The sequence below is a fragment of the Salmo salar genome, chromosome ssa15, assembly GCF_905237065.1.
Source record: "Salmo salar chromosome ssa15, Ssal_v3.1, whole genome shotgun sequence".
Classification (NCBI taxonomy): domain Eukaryota; kingdom Metazoa; phylum Chordata; class Actinopteri; order Salmoniformes; family Salmonidae; genus Salmo; species Salmo salar.
In genome coordinates this window covers 104106552-104124491 of record NC_059456.1, presented here as the reverse complement: position 1 = coordinate 104124491, position 17940 = coordinate 104106552, and the positions used below count along the sequence as shown (strand labels likewise).

At 49.0% G+C, this 17940-nt stretch overlaps 1 protein-coding gene across 1 annotated transcript in view; it reads left to right on the top strand.

The window, feature by feature from the left end:
• The window catches only part of LOC106572876 (dnaJ homolog subfamily C member 5), a 49740-nt gene that overhangs the window by 7927 nt on the left and 23873 nt on the right, over positions 1-17940 (top strand). The window lies entirely within an intron of this gene.

Here is a 17940-nt window from a genome sequence, read left to right as displayed (position 1 = left end):
GATTCTCTTTCAGTAAACAGTTTTAAATCACATCAAATCATTTCACAAATAGTTTCATCTTTACTCATTCATTTTATACAATAATTAGATGCAAAACCTCATAACTGAGGAACCTGTATAAACAGAGTTATGGTAATGTGGCTGTATTGTCTTTCCTGAGGTCACAAACATGAAACAAAATGGACCGGGTCGTAGCTGGCTCCTCCACCAACCATTTACACATTCTCCAGAACATGGATATTGTTCAGTTCTCGCGTTCTGTGATAGAGAGAACAAAGGAACTTCTTCTACATGTCTCTTTCTGCGTGCTATACTGCCTGGCCCTGAGGAGAGTCTCCTCTAGGAATTTACGACCTGAGATAACAGAGCCTGGGTGTGAGAGGGAGGGAGGGAGGGAGGGAGGCACTCGCTATACCCAAAGAGGGCCACGTTATGACAGTTTTATTCTTGTTTTCATGGCTTGTGTAACAAACCCATATGTCATTTAACCATCTGACTGACGTTCTTCCCGAAGCTGCTGCTTAGTAAATGCCACCGCAGAGCACTGCACGCACACACATCGTCCTAAATGGCACCCTATTCCGTTCCGTGCACTTCTTTTGGCGAGGGCCCAATGGGTAGGGCACTACATTTGGCGAGGGCCCAATGGGTAGGGCGCTACATTTGGCGAGGGCCCTGTGGGTAGCGCACTGTATTTGGCGAGGGCCCTGTGGGTAGCGCACTGTATTTGGCGAGGGCCCTGTGGGTAGCGCACTGTATTTGGCGAGGGCCCTGTGGGTAGCGCACTGTATTTGGCGAGGGCCCTGTGGGTAGCGCACTGTATTTGGCGAGGGCCCTGTGGGTAGCGCACTGTATTTGGCGAGGGCCCTGTGGGTAGCGCACTGTATTTGGCGAGGGCCCTGTGGGTAGCGCACTATACAGGGAGTAGGCTGCCATTCGAGACACACACTTTGGCTGGTTGGCTGCTAAACAATTGGCTAGTTAACTGGATGTTTTAGCTTCAGAGGCCAACATGTTGACTTACAGAGAGTCATCAGCAGCTGTGTTTACCCTCTGAGCTTGTAGCTCCTGTGTCATTTAACCTTTAACCTTTAACCTTGCTACCATTGGCTGTACACAAGGAGGAAGATCTTGGTTGTGGGACAGCTGATGGCACTGAAAGGGAAAGCCAATCATCCCCTCACCATTTAGACCAGGGCCCACCAGGGCCCACCATACTAGCTGCCTGGCAGTCTCTCTGCATCCCAAATGTTCCCTGTGTAGTGTACTACTGTTGGCCAGGGCTCACAGGGCTCTCTGGTCATAACTAGTGTACCATTTCTCACGTAAAGCCTCTGTCTGCTGTTCTGTATACAGTCTGGGTTACGCTGTTCTGTTGTTCTGTATCAGTCTGGGCTACGCTGTTCTGTATACAGTCTGGGTTACGCTGTTCTGTTGTTCTGTATACAGTCTGGGTTACGCTGTTCTGTATCAGTCTGGGCTACGCTGTTCTGTATCAGTCTGGGCTACGCTGTTCTGTATACAGTCTGGGCTACGCTGTTCTGTATCAGTCTGGGCTACGCTGTTCTGTATCAGTCTGGGCTACGCTGTTCTGTATACAGTCTGGGCTACGCTGTTCTGTATCAGTCTGGGCTACGCTGTTCTGTATACAGTCTGGGCTACGCTGTTCTGTATACAGTCTGGGCTACGCTGTTCTGTATACAGTCTGGGTTACGCTGTTCTGTATACAGTCTGGGCTACGCTGTTCTGTATCAGTCTGGGCTACGCTGTTCTGTATACAGTCTGGGCTACGCTGTTCTGTATCAGTCTGGGCTACGCTGTTCTGTATCAGTCTGGGCTACGCTGTTCTGTATCAGTCTGGGCTACGCTGTTCTGTATCAGTCTGGGCTACGCTGTTCTGTATCAGTCTGGGCTACGCTGTTCTGTATACAGTCTGGGTTACGCTGTTCTGTTGTTCTGTACAGTCTGGGCTACGCTGTTCTGTATACAGTCTGGGTTACGCTGTTCTGTATCAGTCTGGGCTACGCTGTTCTGTATCAGTCTGGGCTACGCTGTTCTGTATCAGTCTGGGTTACGCTGTTCTGTATCAGTCTGGGCTACGCTGTTCTGTATACAGTCTGGGTTACGCTGTTCTGTATCAGTCTGGGCTACGCTGTTCTGTATCAGTCTGGGCTACGCTGTTCTGTATCAGTCTGGGCTACGCTGTTCTGTATCAGTCTGGGCTACGCTGTTCTGTATCAGTCTGGGCTACGCTGTTCTGTATCAGTCTGGGCTACGCTGTTCTGTATACAGTCTGGGTTACGCTGTTCTGTATCAGTCTGGGCTACGCTGTTCTGTATACAGTCTGGGTTACGCTGTTCTGTATCAGTCTGGGCTACGCTGTTCTGTATACAGTCTGGGCTACGCTGTTCTGTATACAGTCTGGGCTACGCTGTTCTGTATCAGTCTGGGCTACGCTGTTCTGTATACAGTCTGGGCTACGCTGTTCTGTATCAGTCTGGGCTACGCTGTTCTGTATCAGTCTGGGCTACGCTGTTCTGTATACAGTCTGGGCTACGCTGTTCTGTATACAGTCTGGGCTACGCTGTTCTGTATACAGTCTGGGCTACGCTGTTCTGTATACAGTCTGGGCTACGCTGTTCTGTATCAGTCTGGGCTACGCTGTTCTGTATCAGTCTGGGCTACGCTGTTCTGTATCAGTCTGGGCTACGCTGTTCTGTATACAGTCTGGGCTACGCTGTTCTGTATCAGTCTGGGCTACGCTGTTCTGTATCAGTCTGGGCTACGCTGTTCTGTATCAGTCTGGGCTACGCTGTTCTGTATCAGTCTGGGCTACGCTGTTCTGTATCAGTCTGGGCTACGCTGTTCTGTATCAGTCTGGGCTACGCTGTTCTGTATCAGTCTGGGCTACGCTGTTCTGTATACAGTCTGGGTTACGCTGTTCTGTATCAGTCTGGGCTACGCTGTTCTGTATCAGTCTGGGCTACGCTGTTCTGTATCAGTCTGGGCTACGCTGTTCTGTATACAGTCTGGGCTACGCTGTTCTGTATACAGTCTGGGCTACGCTGTTCTGTATACAGTCTGGGCTACGCTGTTCTGTATCAGTCTGGGCTACGCTGTTCTGTATACAGTCTGGGCTACGCTGTTCTGTATCAGTCTGGGCTACGCTGTTCTGTATCAGTCTGGGCTACGCTGTTCTGTATACAGTCTGGGCTACGCTGTTCTGTATCAGTCTGGGCTACGCTGTTCTGTATCAGTCTGGGCTACGCTGTTCTGTATACAGTCTGGGTTACGCTGTTCTGTATCAGTCTGGGCTACGCTGTTCTGTATACAGTCTGGGCTACGCTGTTCTGTATACAGTCTGGGCTACGCTGTTCTGTATACAGTCTGGGCTACGCTGTTCTGTATCAGTCTGGGCTACGCTGTTCTGTATCAGTCTGGGCTACGCTGTTCTGTATACAGTCTGGGTTACGCTGTTCTGTATCAGTCTGGGCTACGCTGTTCTGTATCAGTCTGGGCTACGCTGTTCTGTATCAGTCTGGGCTACGCTGTTCTGTATCAGTCTGGGCTACGCTGTTCTGTATCAGTCTGGGCTACGCTGTTCTGTATACAGTCTGGGCTACGCTGTTCTGTATACAGTCTGGGCTACGCTGTTCTGTATCAGTCTGGGCTACGCTGTTCTGTATACAGTCTGGGCTACGCTGTTCTGTATACAGTCTGGGCTACGCTGTTCTGTATCAGTCTGGGCTACGCTGTTCTGTATACAGTCTGGGCTACGCTGTTCTGTATCAGTCTGGGCTACGCTGTTCTGTATCAGTCTGGGCTACGCTGTTCTGTATCAGTCTGGGCTACGCTGTTCTGTATCAGTCTGGGCTACGCTGTTCTGTATACAGTCTGGGTTACGCTGACTGCTGTTCTGTATCAGTCTGGGTTACGCTGTTCTGTATACAGTCTGGGTTACGCTGTTCTGTATCAGTCTGGGCTACGCTGTTCTGTATACAGTCTGGGTTACGCTGTTCTGTATACAGTCTGGGCTACGCTGTTCTGTATACAGTCTGGGCTACGCTGTTCTGTATACAGTCTGGGTTACGCTGTTCTGTATCAGTCTGGGCTACGCTGTTCTGTATACAGTCTGGGCTACGCTGTTCTGTATACAGTCTGGGCTACGCTGTTCTGTATCAGTCTGGGCTACGCTGTTCTGTATCAGTCTGGGTTACGCTGTTCTGTATCAGTCTGGGCTACGCTGTTCTGTATCAGTCTGGGCTACGCTGTTCTGTATCAGTCTGGGCTACGCTGTTCTGTATCAGTCTGGGCTACGCTGTTCTGTATCAGTCTGGGCTACGCTGTTCTGTATACAGTCTGGGCTACGCTGTTCTGTATCAGTCTGGGCTACGCTGTTCTGTATCAGTCTGGGCTACGCTGTTCTGTATACAGTCTGGGCTACGCTGTTCTGTATACAGTCTGGGCTACGCTGTTCTGTATCAGTCTGGGCTACGCTGTTCTGTATACAGTCTGGGCTACGCTGTTCTGTATCAGTCTGGGCTACGCTGTTCTGTATCAGTCTGGGCTACGCTGTTCTGTATCAGTCTGGGCTACGCTGTTCTGTATCAGTCTGGGCTACGCTGTTCTGTATACAGTCTGGGTTACGCTGACTGCTGTTGTGTATCAGTCTGGGTTACGCTGTTCTGTATACAGTCTGGGTTACGCTGACCGCTGTTCTGTATCAGTCTGGGCTACGCTGTTCTGTATACAGTCTGGGTTACGCTGTTCTGTATACAGTCTGGGTTACGCTGTTCTGTATCAGTCTGGGCTACGCTGTTCTGTATACAGTCTGGGCTACGCTGTTCTGTATACAGTCTGGGTTACGCTGTTCTGTATCAGTCTGGGCTACGCTGTTCTGTATCAGTCTGGGCTACGCTGTTCTGTATACAGTCTGGGCTACGCTGTTCTGTATACAGTCTGGGCTACGCTGTTCTGTATACAGTCTGGGCTACGCTGTTCTGTATACAGTCTGGGTTACGCTGTTCTGTATACAGTCTGGGCTACGCTGTTCTGTATCAGTCTGGGCTACGCTGTTCTGTATACAGTCTGGGCTACGCTGTTCTGTATACAGTCTGGGCTACGCTGTTCTGTATACAGTCTGGGCTACGCTGTTCTGTATCAGTCTGGGCTACGCTGTTCTGTATCAGTCTGGGCTACGCTGTTCTGTATCAGTCTGGGCTACGCTGTTCTGTATCAGTCTGGGCTTCGCTGACGCTGTTCTGTATCAGTCTGGGCTACGCTGTTCTGTATACAGTCTGGGCTACGCTGTTCTGTATACAGTCTGGGTTACGCTGCGCTGTTCTGTATCAGTCTGGGCTACGCTGTTCTGTATACAGTCTGGGCTACGCTGTTCTGTATCAGTCTGGGCTACGCTGTTCTGTATACAGTCTGGGCTACGCTGTTCTGTATACAGTCTGGGTTACGCTGACTGCTGTTCTGTATACAGTCTGGGCTACGCTGTTCTGTATCAGTCTGGGCTACGCTGTTCTGTATACAGTCTGGGCTACGCTGTTCTGTATACAGTCTGGGCTACGCTGTTCTGTATACAGTCTGGGCTACGCTGTTCTGTATCAGTCTGGGCTACGCTGTTCTGTATCAGTCTGGGCTACGCTGTTCTGTATCAGTCTGGGCTACGCTGTTCTGTATCAGTCTGGGTTACGCTGTACTGCTGTTCTGTATCAGTCTGGGCTACGCTGTTCTGTATACAGTCTGGGTTACGCTGTTCTGTATACAGTCTGGGTTACGCTGACTGCTGTTGTGTATCAGTCTGGGCTACGCTGTTCTGTATACAGTCTGGGCTACGCTGTTCTGTATCAGTCTGGGCTACGCTGTTGTGTATCAGTCTGGGCTACGCTGTTCTGTATACAGTCTGGGCTACGCTGTTCTGTATACAGTCTGGGCTACGCTGTTCTGTATCAGTCTGGGCTACGCTGTTGTGTATCAGTCTGGGCTACGCTGTTGTGTATCAGTCTGGGTTACGCTGTTCTGTATACAGTCTGGGTTACGCTGACTGCTGTTCTGTATACAGTCTGGGCTACGCTGTTCTGTATCAGTCTGGGTTACGCTGTCTGTTTCCATCATAAAACTGAGATACCATTTGAAAGATAATCAACTCAGTCAAGCTCTGTTAGTGGCCATACAATTCATTACTGGGTAATAGCCTGCTGTTTTACTGTAACTCTCTCATAGGTAGTGTATGTGTGTAACCTTTATTTAACTAGGCAAGTCAGTTAAGAACAAATTCTTATTTACAATGACGGCCTGCACCGGCCAAACCCGGACGACGCTGGGCTAATTGAGCGCCGCCCTATGGGGACTCCCAATCACGGCCCGGTTGTGATACAGCCTGGATTCGAACCAGGGTGTCTGGTGACTCCTCTAGACCCCTGCGCCACTCGGTAGCCCCTGAGGTTCTGGGCTCATGGTTCATAGATCCTGGACCAGTGGTTATTATACTGATGTTTTTCCATCTTCACTAGTACCTCACACAGACAGACAGACACTGCTATCTGTGATTAGCTGCCCACTCCACTACTCTGAGCCCTTATCACAGGAAAAACACCTCGAGTCCCCTTTGTGGCATGATATACAATACACACCTATTACTGTCCATGTAAATGCATTGCTGCAGGTTGTTAGTAATGTGACACAGACATGCCAAGTGTTTCTAATGCCTCCCCTTGGCCCGGCCTCCCCTTGGCCCGATGCTGAACAGTTTCCTCAGTGTGAAGAGAAACATACCAAAGGAAAGAGAGAGATTGTTTTATCCACTTGGAATTACCACTAGCTGTCACTGAGAGCCTCTCAACAAAATACAGTCCTCAATGCAACGTGTTATATGGACCCTGTTCCAGAAATGCTGCCCCAGTCAATCGGTCATCACTATGGACTCTCTAGAGGTGGCCATCGTAAATGTTCACCAGAGGTGGCCATCCTAAAGGTTCTCTAGAGGTGGCCATCCTAAAGGTTCTCCAGAGGTGGCCGTCCTAAATGTTCTCTAGAGGTGGCCGTCCTAAATGTTCTCTAGAGGTGGCCGTCCTAAAGGTTCTCTAGAGGTGGCCGTCCTAAAGGTTCACCAGAGGTGGCCGTCCTAAAGGTTCTCTAGAGGTGGCCGTCCTAAAGGTTCACCAGAGGTGGCCGTCCTAAAGGTTCACCAGAGGTGGCCGTCCTAAAGGTTCACCAGAGGTGGCCGTCCTAAAGGTTCACCAGAGGTGGCCGTCCTAAAGGTTCACCAGAGGTGGCCGTCCTAAAGGTTCACCAGAGGTGGCCGTCCTAAAGGTTCACCAGAGGTGGCCGTCCTAAAGGTTCACCAGAGGTGGCCGTCCTAAAGGTTCACCAGAGGTGGCCGTCCTAAAGGTTCACCAGAGGTGGCCGTCCTAAAGGTTCACCAGAGGTGGCCGTCCTAAAGGTTCACCAGAGGTGGCCGTCCTAAAGGTTCACCAGAGGTGGCCGTCCTAAAGGTTCACCAGAGGTGGCCGTCCTAAAGGTTCACCAGAGGTGGCCGTCCTAAAGGTTCACCAGAGGTGGCCGTCCTAAAGGTTCTCCAGAGGTGGCCGTCCTAAAGGTTCTCCAGAGGTGGCCGTCCTAAAGGTTCTCCAGAGGTGGCCGTCCTAAAGGTTCACCAGAGGTGGCCGTCCTAAAGGTTCACCAGAGGTGGCCGTCCTAAAGGTTCACCAGAGGTGGCCGTCCTAAAGGTTCTCCAGATGGGAAATACAACGTGTAGGACTAGTTTGCAACTGCAGATCGTCCTGGAGACAGGCTCCGTAGCTATGGAAACACTCAAAAAGCCGAGAGAGAGAGAGAGAGAGAGAGAGAGAGAGAGAGAGAGAGAGCTAATAAAGGTAGATGAATTATTAGTCATACAGCAGGTTTAATGAATAATCAATGTAGGGATCGATTGGTCTGATTAGTTCCGGGAAAGTCCAGGAACCACTGGAGAGGGAAAGAAATGTGTGTATGCAATTAGTATAGGCAGATGGTCAAGGGAGTAAAACCTCAGAGAGTTCCTATCCTTGAAGGAAAGGAACAGGCTGAGCCAGAAGGTGATAAACAGCGTGAGAAGTTTATGGGGGTTGCAGGTCACCAACAGTTTGTGTGTAAATGCATGTGCGTAAGTAAGCAAGAACTATATAATGACTTTTGTTATCCTGACCTCAGAACGTTCTCATGAATAAAGCTACAGAAACCTTTTGCTGAAAGCTGAGTCCTTGCCTAATTATTATAACCCATTGTCTTACAAACCTTGGGCATTAGTCAAGGTGAATTGATTATTATCATCAAGATATTAAATTCCTTTGAGAGAGAGGGAGTTTTTTTTAGTTTTTTTTATTGAAGCAGTAAACAGGATACAGAATTGTTTCATCTTATACATCAAACACGTAAACACGGGGAACATACTACATTTCCCAGAATGCATTAGTCTAACCCTCAAGTTTAAATGTGTCCTTTAGCAGACGCTCTTACCCAGAGAGACTTACATGTTCGTACATGTTCGTACTGGTCCCCTGTGGGAATAGAACCCACAACCCTGGCATTGCAAGCGCCATGCTTTACCAACTGAGCCCCACAGACCCTAAATAAAGTTCACCCTAAATCCTTCAAAAAGAAGCCAAACAAATGAAATGGTTGGTGGAAATATAATTGCCTATTCTAAGCATTAAGTTTAAAAGTGTAAGCCTATATGAACATTGGTCTCTGTCAGATTCAAAGAAACTCATGTTCTATGACTGAGTGGAATTGCAGTGCAATTAAATTTTACTTCCTGTCAATCAAATAAAAATTCTACATCCTGTTGGGGGTGGCCAATTCAATTTGAATTTCAACTCATGTTGGGAGTCAACTTCAAAATTCTCAATTGAGCCCAACCCAAGGTAGCCTAGTGGTTAGAGTGGAGGGGCGGCAGGTAGCCTAGTGGTTAGAGTGTAGGGGCGGCAGGTAGCCTAGTGGTTAGAGTGGAGGGGCGGCAGGTAGCCTAGTGGTTAGAGTGGAGGGGAGGCAGGTAGCCTAGTGGTTAGAGTGTAGGGGCGGCAGGTAGTCTAGTGGTTAGAGTGGAGGGGTGGCAGGTAGCCTAGTGGTTAGAGTGGAGGGGCGGCAGGTAGCCTAGTGGTTAGAGTGGAGGGGAGGCAGGTAGCCTAGTGGTTAGAGTGTAGGGGTGGCAGGTAGCCTAGTGGTTAGAGTGTAGGGGAGGCAGGTAGCCTAGTGGTTAGAGTGTAGGGGTGGCAGGTAGCCTAGTGGTTAGAGCGGAGGGGAGGCAGGTAGCCTAGTGGTTAGAGTGTAGGGGCGGCAGGTAGCCTAGTGGTTAGAGTGTAGGGGGGCAGGTAGCCTAGTGGTTAGAGTGTAGGGGCGGCAGGTAGCCTTGTGGTTAGAGTGTAGGGGCGGCAGGTAGCTGACAGAAGTCTGTGGCTCTGCCCCTGAACAAGGCCCACTGTTCCTAGGCCGTCATTGTAAAATAATTGAACTGACTTGCCTAGGTGCCATAAAGCCTTGTACCCTGCGGATTATATTTCCATCCTTGGCCTTCCCTCAATTTCTGAGATCTAGGCTGTGTTTCAAACTCATTAGAGAGACACTGTCCTCCACTTACCCTCGCCTTGTGCCCTTGGGGGGGAATCCCTGCGGCCATCTTTGTCGTCGGTCCAAGTGGTTTGCCGAACAAGGGAAGTTGGCCCCTCAGCCTTCGTTCTTAATCGAGTTTGCGAGTGTACAATTATGTTCACTTTCGGGGTCTGAAACGCCACATAATTCAATTCGCGATGATTGTACATCAGCTAAGAAAAGTCAGCCAGAACTTGAAAACCATCGTTGATATTGAGAAGTCAACATACAAGTGTAAGTAAAAAAAAAACAAATGTAAATAAGTTAGAAATTGTGTTATTAATGCAGCTGACGACTCAAACGCGTATTATAAAAGTAATGGCGGTTTTTTTTTTGTTTAGTTTTTGGAAACATTATTTTGTTTACAACTTTCCCTGATATCACACTTATACATTGTAATTTTCGATTTTACCGGATATAGTCGGATGGCTAATTTCCGATGTCTGCGGATGATTTGTCTTCGAGGCCAAGATATGAAATGGATCAGAATTGACTGTAGAGCTTTTAAATCACACACAACAGATACCAGTGGTTCCATGATGACTGAAAACACAATGGTGGGACAAACGAGGGACACATTTCCAGCCAAGAGCGGTCCATTTTTAAAATGAATTCTTTATTCCCTCGCCCTGCAAGTGTCAACTCCTCAGACGTTATTAGAAGTGTCCACTTCATTTGAGGGTTGAAGGGGAGAGGGGGTGTCTTTTTGAAGTGTTTGGAATGCAGCCCTAGTTTTTGAAGCGTTTGGAATACAGCCCTAGTTTGTGAAGCGTTTGGAATGCAGCCCTAGTTTTTGAAGCGTTTGGAATGCAGCCCTAGTTTTTGAAGCGTTTGGAATGCAGCCCTAGTTTTTGAAGCGTTTGGAATGCAGCCCTAGTTTTTGAAGCGTTTGGAATGCAGCCCCAAGCACTACCACAACACTGTTTAAAGGAGGAGTTTACATCATACAGGTTAGCCCTGCCTATAGACTGTGTGTGTACACTACCAGTACCAACACATTACCTCATTATTCCCTGTAGTCCTGGAGGAAACAGCAGCCGGTGACTCACTGATCTGGGAAATGTAGGATAATACTGACCTAATGTTCCCTCCTCCTCCTCCTCCTCCTCCAGTCAGATAATACTGACCTAATGTTCCCTCCTCCTCCTCCTCCAGTCAGATAATACTGACCTAATGTTCCCTCCTCCTCCTCCTCCTCCTCCAGTCAGATAATACTGACCTAATGTTCCCTCCTCCTCCTCCTCCAGTCAGATAATACTGACCTAATGTTCCCTCCTCCTCCTCCAGTCAAATAATACTGACCTAATGTTCCCTCCTCCTCCTCCTCCTCCTCCAGTCAGATAATACTGACCTAATGTTCCCTCCTCCTCCTCCTCCTCCTCCAGTCAGATAATACTGACCTAATGTTCCCTCCTCCTCTTCCTCCTCCAGTCAGATAATACTGACCTAATGTTCCCTCCTCCTCCTCCTCCTCCAGTCAGATAATACTGACCTAATGTTCCCTCCTCCTCCTCCTCCTCCAGTCAGATAATACTGACCTAATGTTCCCTCCTCCTCCTCCTCCAGTCAGATAATACTGACCTAATGTTCCCTCCTCATCCTCCTCCTCCAGTCAGATAATACTGACCTAATGTTCCCTCCTCCTCCTCCTCCTCCTCCAGTCAGATAATACTGACCTAATGTTCCCTCCTCCTCCTCCTCCTCCAGTCAGATAATACTGACCTAATGTTCCCTCCTCCTCCTCCTCCTCCTCCTCCTCCAGTCAGATAATACTGACCAAATGTTCCCTCCTCCTCCTCCTCCTCCAGTCAGATAATACTGACCTAATGTTCCCTCCTCCTCCTCCAGTCAGATAATACTGACCTAATGTTCCCTCCTCCTCCTCCAGTCAGATAATACTGACCTAATGTTCCCTCCTCCTCCTCCAGTCAGATAATACTGACCTAATGTTCCCTCCTCCTCCTCCTCCAGTCAGATAATACTGACCTAATGTTCCCTCCTCATCCTCCTCCTCCAGTCAGATAATACTGACCTAATGTTCCCTCCTCATCCTCCTCCTCCAGTCAGATAATACTGACCTAATGTTCCCTCCTCCTCCTCCTCCTCCAGTCAGATAATACTGACCTAATGTTCCCTCCTCCTCCTCCTCCTCCAGTCAGATAATACTGACCTAATGTTCCCTCCTCCTCCTCCTCCTCCAGTCAGATAATACTGACCTAATGTTCCCTCCTCCTCCTCCTCCTCCAGTCAGATAATACTGACCTAATGTTCCCTCCTCCTCCTCCTCCTCCAGTCAGATAATACTGACCTAATGTTCCCTCCTCCTCCTCCTCCTCCAGTCAGATAATACTGACCTAATGTTCCCTCCTCCTCCTCCTCCTCCAGTCAGATAATACTGACCTAATGTTCCCTCCTCCTCCTCCTCCTCCAGTCAGATAATACTGACCTAATGTTCCCTCCTCCTCCTCCTCCTCCAGTCAGATAATACTGACCTAATGTTCCCTCCTCCTCCTCCTCCAGTCAGATAATACTGACCTAATGTTCCCTCCTCCTCCTCCAGTCAGATAATACTGACCTAATGTTTCCCTCCTCCTCCTCCAGTCAGATAATACTGACCTAATGTTCCCTCCTCCTCCTCCAGTCAGATAATACTGACCTAGTGTTCCCTCCTCCTCCAGTCAGATAATACTGACCTAATGTTCCCTCCTCCTCCTCCAGTCAGATAATACTGACCTAATGTTCCCTCCTCCTCCTCCAGTCAGATAATACTGACCTAATGTTCCCTCCTCCTCCTCCAGTCAGATAATACTGACCTAATGTTCCCTCCTCATCCTCCTCCTCCAGTCAGATAATACTGACCTAATGTTCCCTCCTCCTCCTCCTCCTCCAGTCAGATAATACTGACCTAATGTTCCCTCCTCCTCCTCCTCCTCCAGTCAGATAATACTGACCTAATGTTCCCTCCTCCTCCTCCTCCTCCAGTCAGATAATACTGACCTAATGTTCCCTCCTCCTCCTCCTCCAGTCAGATAATACTGACCTAATGTTCCCTCCTCCTCCTCCTCCTCCAGTCAGATAATACTGACCTAATGTTTCCCTCCTCCTCCTCCTCCTCCAGTCAGATAATACTGACCTAATGTTCCCTCCTCCTCCTCCTCCTCCAGTCAGATAATACTGACCTAATGTTCCCTCCTCCTCCTCCTCCAGTCAGATAATACTGACCTAATGTTCCCTCCTCCTCCTCCTCCTCCAGTCAGATAATACTGACCTAATGTTCCCTCCTCCTCCTCCAGTCAGATAATACTGACCTAATGTTCCCTCCTCCTCCTCCTCCAGTCAGATAATACTGACCTAATGTTCCCTCCTCCTCCTCCTCCAGTCAGATAATACTGACCTAATGTTCCCTCCTCATCCTCCTCCTCCAGTCAGATAATACTGACCTAATGTTCCCTCCTCCTCCTCCTCCTCCTCCAGTCAGATAATACTGACCTAATGTTCCCTCCTCCTCCTCCTCCTCCAGTCAGATAATACTGACCTAATGTTCCCTCCTCCTCCTCCTCCTCCAGTCAGATAATACTGACCTAATGTTCCCTCCTCCTCCTCCTCCTCCAGTCAGATAATACTGACCTAATGTTCCCCTCCTCCTCCTCCTCCAGTCAGATAATACTGACCTAATGTTCCCCTCCTCCTCCTCCTCCAGTCAGATAATACTGACCTAATGTTCCCTCCTCCTCCTCCTCCTCCAGTCAGATAATACTGACCTAATGTTCCCTCCTCCTCCTCCTCCTCCAGTCAGATAATACTGACCTAATGTTCCCTCCTCATCCTCCTCCTCCAGTCAGATAATACTGACCTAATGTTCCCTCCTCCTCCTCCTCCTCCAGTCAGATAATACTGACCTAATGTTCCCTCCTCCTCCTCCTCCTCCAGTCAGATAATACTGACCTAATGTTCCCTCCTCCTCCTCCTCCAGTCAGATAATACTGACCTAATGTTCCCCCTCCTCCTCCTCCTCCAGTCAGATAATACTGACCTAATGTTCCCTCCTCCTCCTCCTCCAGTCAGATAATACTGACCTAATGTTCCCTCCTCCTCCTCCTCCAGTCAGATAATACTGACCTAATGTTCCCTCCTCCTCCTCCAGTCAGATAATACTGACCTAATGTTCCCTCCTCCTCCTCCAGTCAGATAATACTGACCTAATGTTCCCTCCTCATCCTCCTCCTCCAGTCAGATAATACTGACCTAATGTTCCCTCCTCCTCCTCCAGTCAGATAATACTGACCTAATGTTCCCTCCTCCTCCTCCAGTCAGATAATACTGACCTAATGTTCCCTCCTCCTCCTCCTCCTCCAGTCAGATAATACTGACCTAATGTTCCCTCCTCCTCCTCCAGTCAGATAATACTGACCTAATGTTTCCTCCTCCTCCTCCTCCAGTCAGATAATACTGACCTAATGTTCCCTCCTCCTCCTCCTCCAGTCAGATAATACTGACCTAATGTTCCCTCCTCCTCCTCCAGTCAGATAATACTGACCTAATGTTCCCTCCTCCTCCTCTTCCTCCTCCAGTCAGATAATACTGACCTAATGTTCCCTCCTCCTCCTCCTCCAGTCAGATAATACTGACCTAATGTTCCCTCCTCCTCCTCCTCCTCCCAGTCAGATAATACTGACCTAATGTTCCCTCCTCCTCCTCCTCCTCCAGTCAGATAATACTGACCTAATGTTCCCTCCTCCTCCTCCTCCTCCAGTCAGATAATACTGACCTAATGTTCCCTCCTCCTCCTCCTCCTCCAGTCAGATAATACTGACCTAATGTTCCCTCCTCCTCCTCCTCCTCCTCCAGTCAGATAATACAGACCTAATGTTCCCTCCTCATCCTCCTCCTCCAGTCAGATAATACTGACCTAATGTTCCCTCCTCCTCCTCCTCCAGTCAGATAATACTGACCTAATGTTCCCTCCTCCTCCTCCTCCAGTCAGATAATACTGACCTAATGTTCCCTCCTCCTCCTCCTCCAGTCAGATAATACTGACCTAATGTTCCCTCCTCCTCCTCCTCCAGTCAGATAATACTGACCTAATGTTCCCTCCTCCTCCTCCTCCTCCTCCAGTCAGATAATACTGACCTAATGTTCCCTCCTCCTCCTCCTCCTCCAGTCAGATAATACTGACCTAATGTTCCCTCCTCCTCCTCCTCCTCCAGTCAGATAATACTGACCTAATGTTCCCTCCTCCTCCTCCTCCAGTCAGATAATACTGACCTAATGTTCCCTCCTCCTCCTCCAGTCAGATAATACTGACCTAATGTTCCCTCCTCCTCCTCCTCCAGTCAGATAATACTGACCTAATGTTCCCTCCTCCTCCTCCTCCTCCAGTCAGATAATACTGACCTAATGTTCCCTCCTCCTCCTCCTCCTCCAGTCAGATAATACTGACCTAATGTTCCCTCCTCCTCCTCCAGTCAGATAATACTGACCTAATGTTCCCTCCTCCTCCTCCAGTCAGATAATACTGACCTAATGTTCCCTCCTCCTCCTCCTCCAGTCAGATAATACTGACCTAATGTTCCCTCCTCCTCCTCCTCCAGTCAGATAATACTGACCTAATGTTCCCTCCTCCTCCTCCTCCTCCAGTCAGATAATACTGACCTAATGTTCCTCCTCCTCCTCCTCCTCCAGTCAGATAATACTGACCTAATGTTCCCTCCTCCTCCTCCTCCTCCAGTCAGATAATACTGACCTAATGTTCCCTCCTCCTCCTCCTCCAGTCAGATAATACTGACCTAATGTTCCCTCCTCCTCCTCCTCCAGTCAGATAATACTGACCTAATGTTCCCTCCTCCTCCTCCTCCTCCAGTCAGATAATACTGACCTAATGTTCCCTCCTCCTCCTCCTCCTCCAGTCAGATAATACTGACCTAATGTTCCCTCCTCATCCTCCTCCTCCAGTCAGATAATACTGACCTAATGTTCCCTCCTCATCCTCCTCCTCCAGTCAGATAATACTGACCTAATGTTCCCTCCTCCTCCTCCAGTCAGATAATACTGACCTAATGTTCCCTCCTCCTCCTCCTCCAGTCAGATAATACTGACCTAATGTTCCCTCCTCATCCTCCTCCTCCAGTCAGATAATACTGACCTAATGTTCCCTCCTCCTCCTCCTCCTCCAGTCAGATAATACTGACCTAATGTTCCCTCCTCCTCCTCCTCCAGTCAGATAATACTGACCTAATGTTCCCTCCTCCTCCTCCTCCTCCAGTCAGATAATACTGACCTAATGTTCCCTCCTCCTCCTCCTCCAGTCAGATAATACTGACCTAATGTTCCCTCCTCCTCCTCCTCCTCCAGTCAGATAATACTGACCTAATGTTCCCTCCTCCTCCTCCTCCTCCAGTCAGATAATACTGACCTAATGTTCCTCCTCCTCCTCCTCCTCCAGTCAGATAATACTGACCTAATGTTCCCTCCTCCTCCTCCTCCAGTCAGATAATACTGACCTAATGTTCCCTCCTCCTCCTCCAGTCAGATAATACTGACCTAATGTTCCCTCCTCCTCCTCCAGTCAGATAATACTGACCTAATGTTCCCTCCTCCTCCTCCAGTCAGATAATACTGACCTAATGTTCCCTCCTCCTCCCTCCTCCTCCAGTCAGATAATACTGACCTAATGTTCCCTCCTCCTCCTCCTCCAGTCAGATAATACTGACCTAATGTTCCCTCCTCCTCCTCCTCCTCCAGTCAGATAATACTGACCTAATGTTCCCTCCTCCTCCTCCAGTCAGATAATACTGACCTAATGTTCCCTCCTCCTCCTCCAGTCAGATAATACTGACCTAATGTTCCCTCCTCCTCCTCCTCCAGTCAGATAATACTGACCTAATGTTCCCTCCTCCTCCTCCTCCAGTCAGATAATACTGACCTAATGTTCCCTCCTCCTCCTCCTCCAGTCAGATAATACTGACCTAATGTTTCCTCCTCCTCCTCCAGTCAGATAATACTGACCTAATGTTCCCTCCTCCTCCTCCTCCTCCAGTCAGATAATACTGACCTAATGTTCCCTCCTCCTCCTCCTCCTCCAGTCAGATAATACTGACCTAATGTTCCTCCTCCTCCTCCTCCAGTCAGATAATACTGACCTAATGTTCCCTCCTCCTCCTCCTCCAGTCAGATAATACTGACCTAATGTTCCCTCCTCCTCCTCCTCCTCCAGTCAGATAATACTGACCTAATGTTCCCTCCTCCTCCTCCTCCAGTCAGATAATACTGACCTAATGTTCCCTCCTCCTCCTCCTCCTCCAGTCAGATAATACTGACCTAATGTTCCCTCCTCCTCCTCCTCCTCCAGTCAGATAATACTGACCTAATGTTCCCTCCTCCTCCTCCTCCTCCAGTCAGATAATACTGACCTAATGTTCCCTCCTCCTCCTCCTCCTCCAGTCAGATAATACTGACCTAATGTTCCTCCTCCTCCTCCTCCTCCAGTCAGATAATACTGACCTAATGTTCCCTCCTCCTCCTCCTCCTCCAGTCAGATAATACTGACCTAATGTTCCCTCCTCCTCCTCCTCCTCCAGTCAGATAATACTGACCTAATGTTCCCTCCTCCTCCTCCTCCTCCAGTCAGATAATACTGACCTAATGTTCCCTCCTCCTCCTCCTCCAGTCAGATAATACTGACCTAATGTTCCCTCCTCCTCCTCCAGTCAGATAATACTGACCTAATGTTCCCTCCTCCTCCTCCTCCAGTCAGATAATACTGACCTAATGTTCCCTCCTCCTCCTCCTCCTCCAGTCAGATAATACTGACCTAATGTTCCCTCCTCCTCCTCCTCCTCCAGTCAGATAATACTGACCTAATGTTCCCTCCTCCTCCTCCTCCAGTCAGATAATACTGACCTAATGTTCCCTCCTCCTCCTCCAGTCAGATAATACTGACCTAATGTTCCCTCCTCCTCCTCCAGTCAGATAATACTGACCTAATGTTCCCTCCTCCTCCTCCTCCAGTCAGATAATACTGACCTAATGTTCCCTCCTCATCCTCCTCCTCCAGTCAGATAATACTGACCTAATGTTCCCTCCTCCTCCTCCTCCTCCAGTCAGATAATACTGACCTAATGTTCCCTCCTCCTCCTCCTCCTCCAGTCAGATAATACTGACCTAATGTTCCCTCCTCCTCCTCCTCCTCCAGTCAGATAATACTGACCTAATGTTCCCTCCTCCTCCTCCTCCTCCAGTCAGATAATACTGACCTAATGTTCCCTCCTCCTCCTCCTCCTCCAGTCAGATAATACTGACCTAATG